Raw genomic sequence first — 12,340 nt, 5'->3', positions numbered from 1 at the left:
ACAATTCAATATTTTCATGGCGTAGTGTCGTATTATTGTATTGTCCAACTTTTGGGGTAAGCATAAAGTCAACACGTAGTATCTCCATAAACAATAATTTAGACTCTGCAAGAGTGTCCGTAATGTTAGCTAAAGAAAGAAGAAACGCAACCCCAAAAGTCTAACAATATAATAAAGATAAAATTAGTTTTTACATAAAAATAGATATTCCAAAGTAAAACTTGTATGATTTTAATAAAGACAGTAGCGAATGATTATTCTTCTGGTGCTATCATCAGAACTTCTCCTTGCAGCCTTCATCTCAGCGGAACTGCACTGGTACCATTCCTGGATCAGTGGTGACTTGTGATGGGATAAGTATTCTTCTTTTGATTTTGACGATTTCGATGAAAGAACTTTTAAATTAGTTACCGTGTCCGTTCGGTGTGCGCCTGCACAGCAGAAACGCAGTCATCTGGAGCCTCTGGTAATCTGGAACGACTGGTAATCTGGAACTACTGGTAATCTGGAACCACCGGTAATCTGGAGCCTCCGGTAATCTGCAGCCTCCGATAATCTGGATCCTCCGGTAATCTGGATCCTCCCGTAATCTGGAACCTCCGGTAATCTGGAACCTCGGTAATCTGGAACCACAGGTAATCTGGAACCTCTGGTAATTTGGAACGTCCAGCAATCAGACACCTTTAGAATTCCAGCATCATTAGGTTTTATATGGAAAACTGCAAAAAGAAAAAAAAAACAACAAAAAAATTAGTAAGTATGTATTTCAAATAAATTGCTTTAAAAACGTATGTACGAGGGTAATAAAAAGTTTCCATTTAATTTAAGAAGCTTAATTCTTCTGTGGTTAACTTCTAGATTTGAATATAAAGCATGGTTTTTTTTCTTTCTAACACCATTTAAAATGTATTTCTAACCATGGCAGTAGTAGAGATACAACAATTGCTATGTGACAAAGGAGTTGTTCCAAAAGCAAACAAATTTGCCTGGAGGTTAAAAGAAATATCAAATCTACTTTTGCCACTAATTTTCTAATTAATGCAAAATGAATAGTAATGAACAAGGTAATGTAAAATCAATGTTCAGTGTTTTAACTATAGTGTCCTCTGTGTGGAAAGTCATGCAAGTGTGTTGATCTGAAGTGTTTGTTTGTAAATAATAAAATTAGATAGAGCCTAGGAACTCATAATAAATTGTACAGTGCCCTTGAGGTGATTTTTAACTAAAACAGCGCTATACAAATTATCCAATGACTATTATCTAGGGGGTTCCAGACTGGAGGTGGCTGCCATAGTTACCTGAAGGCCACGTTGAGGGACAGCGGCGAGCGCGTGGGGCAGTTCATGATGTCAAGCCATGGACGGTTTCAGTCGGGAAAGACCAGAATGACGGCGGTAAAGGTCGTCGACCTAGAAAAATTACAAAACACAATTTAATTAAATTTTTTTTAAACATTAATGGAATTATAGACAGCCCTGATTCATTGAGTCTAATCACCTTCAACATACCAACTAGAACTATTCGATCGATATAGTTGCAAGAAGGCTATAATAACATACAAGATTAGCATAATACCATTCTTCTGCATAGTTTTAAAAGCAAATTTTAGTTATATTTACTGTTTCACTAAATTATAATGTACATATTTGTAACAGCACTTATGGTCGTATAATATAGAGACAGACCGCATGCTAAAGGTCTAGAATCAAAAGGTACTAAGTGTGACGAATCAAATTTCGTAACAAATAAATTTGAACGTTAAACTGAGTGCCGCAGTGTACGCCCAAAGACAAAGAAAGTGTTGCCAGACGTGGATTGTAAGGAAAGAAGTGAGAAGTGCGGGGTAGAGCAACAGGTCCTACGAGCTCTAGAAGGAAGACAGTCAAGACCGAGACAGGAGTGGTGGTGAAGTACGCGCTCCCCGCCCAGCGGTGTGTCTCTGGGCGGTGGATGAAGAAGTTACCGTCGAGTTAGAGAAAGTGATTTTCAAGATATGTTATCCTCCACCCGGCGACGTAATTCTGGGCGTGAGGCGAATAAGGCGCGGTGATCAGACGCGGCCGGGGGGCCTGAGTTACAGAACTGCAGAAGCTGCTACCTAGGACTTCGCCTTACTAAAGCCAACGCACAGAACCAACTCGAACCATATGACAACTTGTTAAGTTATTTATTTATTACACGCCCTAGTGGGCTTTTCTTTAAAAAAAAATACAAGCATTTTGTATCAGAGTAAACACTTAAAAATTAATACAATAAAGAAGAATGTAAACATAATGGCAAAAATGAATCCTCACGCATATAATTGAGTTTAAAAGATTCAACAAAACAAAATAGTAGAAGCGGAGAAGTTATATGGGTACATAGGTCTATTTGTGTCTAGAAGAATAAAAGTGATAGAATATACAACATTTATACTGATTAGTTTTCAAATGAAATATATCACCCAGATCAGAAAGACTGTGAAGTGTCGGAATCGGAGAATTTTGGTAAGCTAGTGTCCTGGTGTTATTGAAGTAAAAAGGTAAGAAATGTCAGCATGATTTTTTGGGAACATGGATATTGATACATTTAAGTAATTCGGGACAGTCAATTTTAAAATGTAGTATTCTTTGTAACAGTATTAAATCTGTGCTTATTCTTCTTTCTGAAAGTTTCAATAGAGACATTTTATCCAAGAGGTAATTGTAATTTATGTTTTGTATAGGAATATGCAATTTATAATTTATAAACCTTAGAAACTTCCGTTGAATCTTTTCAATGTTATCTGAATGAATATTGAAAAATGGAGACCATAACGTAGAGTTATACTCAAGTTGGCATCTGACAAGGCTTTTATATAACATAATAAATGTTCCTAAATTATTGAAATCTTTTGCAGCTCTCAAAACAAAGCCAAGAGTCTTTAGGGCCTTGTTGATAATACAGGGTGCGCCAGAGAAACTTACTTATTTGAAAGTTCAATAAAAACAAAAGCACTGTAGTTATTGTTGTAATTCTTTTTTTATTTGAAAATGCAATGTACCAAGTTTTTTTTTCATTTTGTCTTAAAAATTACATCTTTTAAATGGCGACCCTCATCGTGCATACAGTGGTTAAGTCGTTTTTTGAAGTTCTCGTCCACTCTTCTCAGCATATCAATCGGAATATTGGCAATAGCATCGCGAATGTTGTTCTTCAGGTGATCTATGGTCCGTGGTCGATTGACATAAACAAGGGATTTCAAATAACCCCATAAAAAAAATCACATGGAGTCAAATCCCGAGAGCGCGCCGGCCATGGGAGATCGCCTCAGAGAGAGATGAGGCGGTTGGGGAAATGTTGTCGCAGCAAATTCATGCCCGCTGCTCTCTAGACCACAGCATAATGGCAACTGACGAGAATGGGAAACAAACTTGGGGACGTCCCCCTCCAGATGCGTTCCCTCCCACCCCTCTACCTGCCCAACTCAACGGTCGGGAATTTTTTCAAATAAGTAAGTTTCTCTGGCGCACCCTGTATTATTAATATGACATACAGAGGTGAGTTTACTGTCGAACATAATGCCTAGATCAATAATTTTATTAACACAAATTAAATTTTCATCATAATGAATATTGAAAAAAAATAGGATTACTTATTTTGAAAAAATGAATGAACAGGCATTTATTTATGTTTAATGCTAAATTGTTGATTGAGTTATAGATGTAAGTAGATTTAATTATAATTTAGATTTAGTATTAAAACTTGACAAACCCAATTAAAATCGAGACTCATAATTAATAGATGTATTAAATTAAATTCACCTCACTAGTCCCCACACAAGCGACCCCAATTGATAAGAAGGCAGAACATACGACTTGAGAGGTAAGTATAAAGCAATATATTTGAGTATTATTCTGAGCTAGTTTGCGGAGGATATGATACAGGCAATAACTATATTGATTATTTTTTAATGATAAACTAACGTTTATAAGACAAGGTTTTATGCATAGCATAAAGGATAACAAATAATTATAAGCAATAATTAGTCATCCGAAATACTAATACAAATTGAAAATATCTCCCGAGTAAGAATAAATGCCGCCAACGGGAATTGAACACTTAGTGCCTTCTTTGAATGATTCTAACTGAACTAAATGCAATCTAAATAATTCTATAAATATAATAAATTCTGGGTTCATATTTTAGGTATTCCTCCGTTATACATTTATGCACTGAATTAAAAAATAATATTTTAGATTGTTTTCAAATTCAAATAAAAATCAGAGATTTTTGTTAAAAATCGGAAACAAATACACCAATACAATCAACCGTGTGACAATGCTACGCGAAGAGTGTGCGAGGAAATGACACGCTATTGATGTCCCGCTTTAGTTCGCTATGCGGGAACATGAGAAATCCACACTTCCGCAGTTGTATTTTGATTTAGACCATCGATACCTACTGACCGCACAGCTGTGTGTGTGCCAGCCGCCAGACCGTCGTTAGATGTGGACCTCTCGCAAATTTCTTTGGCATCTGCCGATGGTTTTTTCATGTTTTCAGCAATTAAATTACAATTATTATCACTTTTGATATAAAATATAATAAACATAATCGATTAGCCATGAATATTAAATCGCTTATTAAGAGATGTGTATTGACTACACAGCACCGGAACGCGTGGATTTTTTTAGCACAGTAAGGGAAAGGTTTAGGAGTAAAACCTCAAATTGAAATATTTAATCATTGAATACAATATTAACGGCAAATGTAAAACAGAAAAAGATATGGTCGCATCTAGAAAGGTATTATATTGACTTACCAGTAGAAATGAGGATCTCTGAGGTGTACTCGTGGTAAAGACATGATCCGCTGCATTGCAAAGGAGATCTGAAACGAATACAAAGCACATTGTAATTATAATCTATTTATTTAATTGATTATTAATGCCCTATTACTTAGGAACAGTAACCCAACATTCTCTACTTTCTATAAATATAACATCATGTATTATATATATATATATATACATATATATATAAACCTTCCGGAAGAAATTCTCTAAATGATAGTGTAAACCAGAGGTTCCCAAAGTGGTCTATATGGACCCCCAGGGGTCGATATCGTCTTGCTGGGGGTCATGTCAGAGTCAAATGGGGGTACATACGAGCGGACCCCCATTTACCTCAAGTCAACATTTAGGAGTTCTGTAAATGACACAATAGAGCCAACACAAATATAATAGACTGAGAAATTACTTATTTGATATTTGTATTTTTATATTTTGTAAAGTTGTTAATTGAGGTATATAAATAGAGTCTACGTTCCTTTTCTCGTCAGAATTAATATATTCAAGCAAAACATTGCACATTGGAAGCCGCGAATTTAGTTCCCCAACTTGTTTTTGAAAAACGTCCAGGGTAATAATGACGTTCAACATTTAAATGCACTTCACACGGACTTCAAAACTAAGTTTGAGGACATTTTGACTGTGGAAATGGGATGTTGAAGAATCGGATATCATGTGACAAGAAGAGCTGATCGGAATAAGCGCTAGCAAAGAACTTAAGGGGCAGTTCTGTAGGGCCAGCTACAGAAAGAAATTCCCATTGCTTATCCTGCTTCATTTTCATTTGGTGTAATACCTCACAAGGGTGCCCCTGTCTGCACAATGTAAAGACAGAGGAACTATACCACCACCCGGTTGTTGGACAGGCAAGGGAAGGGAATATTTTTAGGAAAAAAATAAATGATTATCACATGGGACGTTGAAAGTTTTAGGAAAATTAAATATTATTTTGCCCACGTTTGTCTTTTTCTCTTCATGTTAATAGTATGACCGGTGAATGTATAGAAAATAGGGAGACGCTTAATATGGACATTTGGTTTCAAAAATACTTTGTAGTGTGTCCACGAGTGACGGACAAGTTGGAGAGCTCAAAGGGTCTCTCCAAACCGGCCTCTCCCGATCTGGCACGCCTCGCAGCTGGTGGGCAGGCGCATCCTGAACACACCTCATCCAATGAACCCTGGCACCCCTGCTAAATCACTAAATAGCGAACCACTTGGGGTGATATCTATGGCAGAGGTATTGGTTATCCAATAAATACTTTGTAGTGTGTCCACGAGTGACGGACAAGTTGGAGAGCTCAAAGGGTCTCTCCAAACCGGCCTCTCCCGATCTGGCACGCCTCGCAGCTGGTGGGCAGGCGCATCCTGAACACACCTCATCCAATGAACCCTGGCACCCCTGCTAAATCACTAAATAGCGAACCACTTGGGGTGATATCTATGGCAGAGGTATTGGTTATCCAATAAATACTTTGTAGTGTGTCCACGAGTGACGGACAAGTTGGAGAGCTCAAAGGGTCTCTCCAAACCGGCCTCTCCCGATCTGGCACGCCTCGCAGCTGGTGGGCAGGCGCATCCTGAACACACCTCATCCAATGAACCCTGGCACCCCTGCTAAATCACTAAATAGCGAACCACTTGGGGTGATATCTATGGCAGAGGTATTGGTTATCCAATAAATACTTTGTAGTGTGTCCACGAGTGACGGGCAAGTTGGAGAGCTCAAAGGGTCTCTCCAAACCGGCCTCTCCCGATCTGGCACGCCTCGCAGCTGGTGGGCAGGCGCATCCTGAACACACCTCATCCAATGAACCCTGGCACCCCTGCTAAATCACTAAATAGCGAACCACTTGGGGTGATATCTATGGCAGAGGTATTGGTTATCCAATAAATACTTTGTAGTGTGTCCACGAGTGACGGACAAGTTGGAGAGCTCAAAGGGTCTCTCCAAACCGGCCTCTCCCGATCTGGCACGCCTCGCAGCTGGTGGGCAGGCGCATCCTGAACACACCTCATCCAATGAACCCTGGCACCCCTGCTAAATCACTAAATAGCGAACCACTTGGGGTGATATCTATGGCAGAGGTATTGGTTATCCAATAAATACTTTGTAGTGTGTCCACGAGTGACGGACAAGTTGGAGAGCTCAAAGGGTCTCTCCAAACCGGCCTCTCCCGATCTGGCACGCCTCGCAGCTGGTGGGCAGGCGCATCCTGAACACACCTCATCCAATGAACCCTGGCACCCCTGCTAAATCACTAAATAGCGAACCACTTGGGGTGATATCTATGGCAGAGGTATTGGTTATCCAATAAATACTTTGTAGTGTGTCCACGAGTGACGGACAAGTTGGAGAGCTCAAAGGGTCTCTCCAAACCGGCCTCTCCCGATCTGGCACGCCTCGCAGCTGGTGGGCAGGCGCATCCTGAACACACCTCATCCAATGAACCCTGGCACCCCTGCTAAATCACTAAATAGCGAACCACTTGGGGTGATATCTATGGCAGAGGTATTGGTTATCCAATAAATACTTTGTAGTGTGTCCACGAGTGACGGGCAAGTTGGAGAGCTCAAAGGGTCTCTCCAAACCGGCCTCTCCCGATCTGGCACGCCTCGCAGCTGGTGGGCAGGCGCATCCTGAACACACCTCATCCAATGAACCCTGGCACCCCTGCTAAATCACTAAATAGCGAACCACTTGGGGTGATATCTATGGCAGAGGTATTGGTTATCCAATAAATACTTTGTAGTGTGTCCACGAGTGACGGACAAGTTGGAGAGCTCAAAGGGTCTCTCCAAACCGGCCTCTCCCGATCTGGCACGCCTCGCAGCTGGTGGGCAGGCGCATCCTGAACACACCTCATCCAATGAACCCTGGCACCCCTGCTAAATCACTAAATAGCGAACCACTTGGGGTGATATCTATGGCAGAGGTATTGGTTATCCAATAAATACTTTGTAGTGTGTCCACGAGTGACGGACAAGTTGGAGAGCTCAAAGGGTCTCTCCAAACCGGCCTCTCCCGATCTGGCACGCCTCGCAGCTGGTGGGCAGGCGCATCCTGAACACACCTCATCCAATGAACCCTGGCACCCCTGCTAAATCACTAAATAGCGAACCACTTGGGGTGATATCTATGGCAGAGGTATTGGTTATCCAATAAATACTTTGTAGTGTGTCCACGAGTGACGGACAAGTTGGAGAGCTCAAAGTGTCTCTCCAAACCGGCCTCTCCCGATCTGGCACGCCTCGCAGCTGGTGGGCAGGCGCATCCTGAACACACCTCATCCAATGAACCCTGGCACCCCTGCTAAATCACTAAATAGCGAACCACTTGGGGTGATCTATGGCAGAGGTATTGGTTATCCAATAAATAATTCCCGGGGTGACGGTATCAAATTGAAAATAATGATTAGTATTAGTTTCCAGGAATTAAAAATAATGCATTTTAATAGTTATTTCGTTAATAACCGATTTTTTACTTGGCGGCCATTTTGTTGATGTCAACTTTTTAAGGTTAGGTTTAATTTTCTTTTCTGTTTTTTACGAAATAGCTACTAAATGCATTATTTTCAATTTTCGGAAAATTAAATACAACTCAATGTAATCTAATTTGATACAGTGTTTCTTTTAATAAAAGTGGGTACTAACCGTGTCCTTTATTTTATATATTTGCCACACAACCAAATGATGAATATCATTCGTACATCAGATTAGAAGTAATACCTAATACAAAATGACTTGTCAATGGCCAAAGGTTACTAGGTCATAGGTCACTTCAATATCTTCTAATGACCTCAAAAACATATGAGGTTTGTGTTAATTAATGAAAATATCAGATATCTATGTTATAAATGCATTTTGATCCTAGAAATGTTCATTGTATTAGTACAAAAAATCATTTTAAAACTGCCAGGAAAAATCTTCTCCTTCGGTTGCACAAGTATAAATTAATATTTATATATTTTCACGTCATCTGTGTCTGATTGCACAACTTTTGGGGCCATTAAAGCATTAAAATTCTAAAATTAAATGCAAGTATCCCAGAATGGAAAAATCCGTGCACGTATTTAAAAATAGACATATCAATGACTGATAACAGCAGACATTTTATTTTTTAAGTGGCATGACATGAATTATATGTATAAATGAAGGCATAATGTTGTTGTTTGGTAATAAAAGTAGTTTTATGCTTACAGCGGACAGCTTGCTTCCTGAAACTTCCTGAATTAGATCAACTCGAACGTCACCATATTGGTTGGCAGCTTGCGCGGCGGCCATTACGCATAAATGAACCCATAAATATACCACTCTCAATGAACCACTCACCCATTACGTAAATGATAAATATAATGCAGGGGGGTATAACTCCGAGAAAAAAGTGGGTCAGAAAAAAAAGACACGGTAATCTCTATGGGTGACTTGTGACGTATATTTTCCACAAACCAATACGAACTTCATGCATGTTTATAGGCCGCTGTCACGAACTTCATGCATGTTTATAGGCCGCTGTCATTGGCCGATTTTAGGCTAGCCAATGGGTTGGCTCCGAATGAGAATTATATTGTCTATGGTTACGCCTTTTTTATAGTTTCTATCCTAGTCGATGGTGAGTATGTGTAGTAGTGACGTATATTTTTCAGTTACTGACTTTTATCTATGGCAAACATTAGGACCCATGGGCTCAGTACTAAAAACCCGAAGATATTGATCTAGTGAGTGGTTTTTTTTTTTTTTTTTTTATTGGTTTTCAAGTTACAATCCCGTTAAACTTCAATAAAGCAGTTTGTCAACAGGATGTTAATGATCAATTACATACATACACACATAATATTATTACTATAACTATACAATTAACACACATAAATTAATATAAACTATCTCTATTTAGTAACCATTGTTTCAGTATATATCTTAATCTATTTGTGGAATCGCAATTTTTTATATTAATGGGTAACATGTTAAGCATTTTTGGCACGTTAAATTCTAGGGTTCGCCGTCCGTATTTATTATTATATTTTGGAACAAGCATTCCTTCATTCTTCGTAAACCTTGTATTATATTCATGTTCCACTTTTCTTTTATAATCAGACTCAGATATATGTTGAATCAATATTTTGTACCATAATAAGGCCTGCACCGGTAATATTGTTAAATTCCGATACAACAATGATATGTTTCGTCTCTGTGAAAAAATATGTTTTTGGGCTAATAACTTCACCATAGAATTTTGTACTGATTGCAGGTGGTTTAAATTAGTTTTACAAGAGTGACCCCAAGTAGTTAAACCATACCGTAAAGTTGATTCTGCGAGTGATAGGTAAATAATTTTTAAAATATTCACCGGAACGAAACATTTCAGTTTGTATATCCTACCCACTATCGCTCTCAGCCGCTTGCAAGTTTTGTTTATTTGTGAATCCCATTTGAAATGACAATCAACAGTCACCCCCAAATAAACGTATTCATTTACCAGTTCAATACTTTCACACATACATGGCTGTAAAATGTTTTGATGAATACATATAAAGTTATGTGAAATTATTTTAGGCATGATCTGAAATGAAGCATGTGGAGACCGTATGTGCATCAATTTAGTTTTCTTGGTATTAATGATTAGACCTGCGTCATGTGCCCATTTTATCAGGGACGTAAAGTCATGTTGCATATATTTAATCGCAATGGATAATTGTTCATCAGATATGACAAGAGCAGTGTCGTCAGCATATACAAAGTGTCTTACATATTTAAATAATTTTTTCATTATTGATACAAATATAATATAAAGGGTTGGACCCAAAATCGACCCCTGCGGGACTCCAGCACAGATTTTTTTCCTCCCACTCATTTTTTCTAATATTTTTACACATATATGTCTATTAGATAAATAATTTTTAAACAAATTAAGTAGGTTACCTCTAATTCCAATTGCTTCTAAGATTTTTAATAATTTTTGTGGGTCAATTGTATCAAACGCTTTGGAGTTATCTATAAATAGTACTAAAACATGTCTTTTATGGTTTAATTCATTATTAATATAATTTGAAAAATCCTGTAATAAATGCTCTGTGCTTTTTTTCTTTTGAAAGCCATATTGTTTTTGGTCTATAATGTCAAATTTTTCTAAGTATTTATTTAATTTTAAGGAAATATATTTTTCAAAAATTTTTTCAAGTGCAGGCATTATACTGATAGGTCGATAGTTTCCTATTTCTGAGTGCTTTCCTCCTTTGTATATAGGTCTAATAATAGCACATTTAAGATCATTTGGCAATTCAGCTTCTATAATAAGTCTATTAACTAAGTGCGTTATAATAGGTCCTAAAATATCTATATGTCTTTTTATGTCGTACATTCTTATGTTGTCCATTCCCAAGGATTTTGAATTTTTCATTTTCTTAACAATATTTTTTATCTCAGTGAGAGTTGCCTTTGGTAAATACATACTGTGAGGTAATTCTATTTGATTAACATTGGATGCCTTAAAATCACATCTGTGCAACATTTGGCTTATACTATCTGAGAAATAATTTACATATTGGTTTGTTACACTTTCCACCGTTTGTTCCTTTAACACATATCGTGAGATGACTTCATCACAATTACTTTTAGTTTTTCTTCCCAACAATTTATTTATTTCATCCCATGTTTGCTTAGTATTATTGAAACTACGTTTGAATTTATCTTTAAAATAACAATTTTTTCTTTTAGTAATTAATTTGTTGACATTATTTCGCATGTACCTGTATTCATTTTCATAAGTTTTATTACAAGGAGAATTTTTCCATCTTCGAAACAATAAATCCCTTTTTTTTATTAACTCTAAAATATCTGTAGTTATCCATTTTTTGATCGCATGTGGTCTTTTGGTTGGTTTTTCAAAAAATGACACAGTGCTTTTTTCATATAAATTAATGAAATTATTTTTAATTTGATGATACAAAAAGGTACTTTCTTGTTCATTAAGTAAAAAATTCCAATGTATTTCTCGGATGTGATTATCAATATGTTTTTGGGACAAAATTGTTATCTTTTTCATGTTTTTTAATGGTTCTTTTTGCACATCATATTTAATATTAACGGCTGTCATATAGTGATCTGCTATGGAAATCTCGCATACACACGCTGATAGCGAGTCCACTTTTTTAAGCCCGTTACTGTACCTAACGTATATATGATCTATGCATGATTGTGTTATGCGCCCGCTAACAATTGCTTCACGCGTCACACCGTCTATGCATTTGATCAAATAATTGCTTGCAAGAATATTTTCATATGAGTTTACTACAGGATCATTAAAATTCATCAAGTTTATATTAGTGTCCCCAAAGAACAAAACATTGTCTCGAAGGCCTATGAAATCCGTCAGAATAGATTCAATTTCCCTGATAAAAGATAGTTTGTTAAGATTCGGTGGTCGATATATCGCTAATATACTCAAACTTTGTTTATTTGGAAGAGTAATTATACCAAAAACATTTTCAAAATAATTTGATTCTAGTGGTGATTGTTTAAATACCATACTGTT

The 12,340-nt window shown here is 37.4% G+C and overlaps 1 long non-coding RNA gene across 1 annotated transcript; it reads right to left on the bottom strand.

The window, feature by feature from the left end:
* Positions 1–683: 683 nt before the first annotated feature.
* On the bottom strand, positions 684–4,796 carry LOC149414430 (uncharacterized). The gene is made up of 3 exons (XR_016304075.1): positions 4,784–4,796; positions 1,299–1,409; positions 684–719 (listed from the first exon to the last, which is right to left on the bottom strand). It is a non-coding gene; the product is annotated as an uncharacterized LOC149414430 (long non-coding RNA).
* Positions 4,797–12,340: the final 7,544 nt, after the last annotated feature.

Source organism: Hesperophylax consimilis, chromosome 20 (genome assembly GCF_061612785.1).
Source record: "Hesperophylax consimilis isolate HC1 chromosome 20, BYU_Hcon_1.0, whole genome shotgun sequence".
Lineage (NCBI taxonomy): Eukaryota > Metazoa > Arthropoda > Insecta > Trichoptera > Limnephilidae > Hesperophylax > Hesperophylax consimilis.
This window is presented reverse-complemented; position numbering and strand designations above follow the sequence as displayed.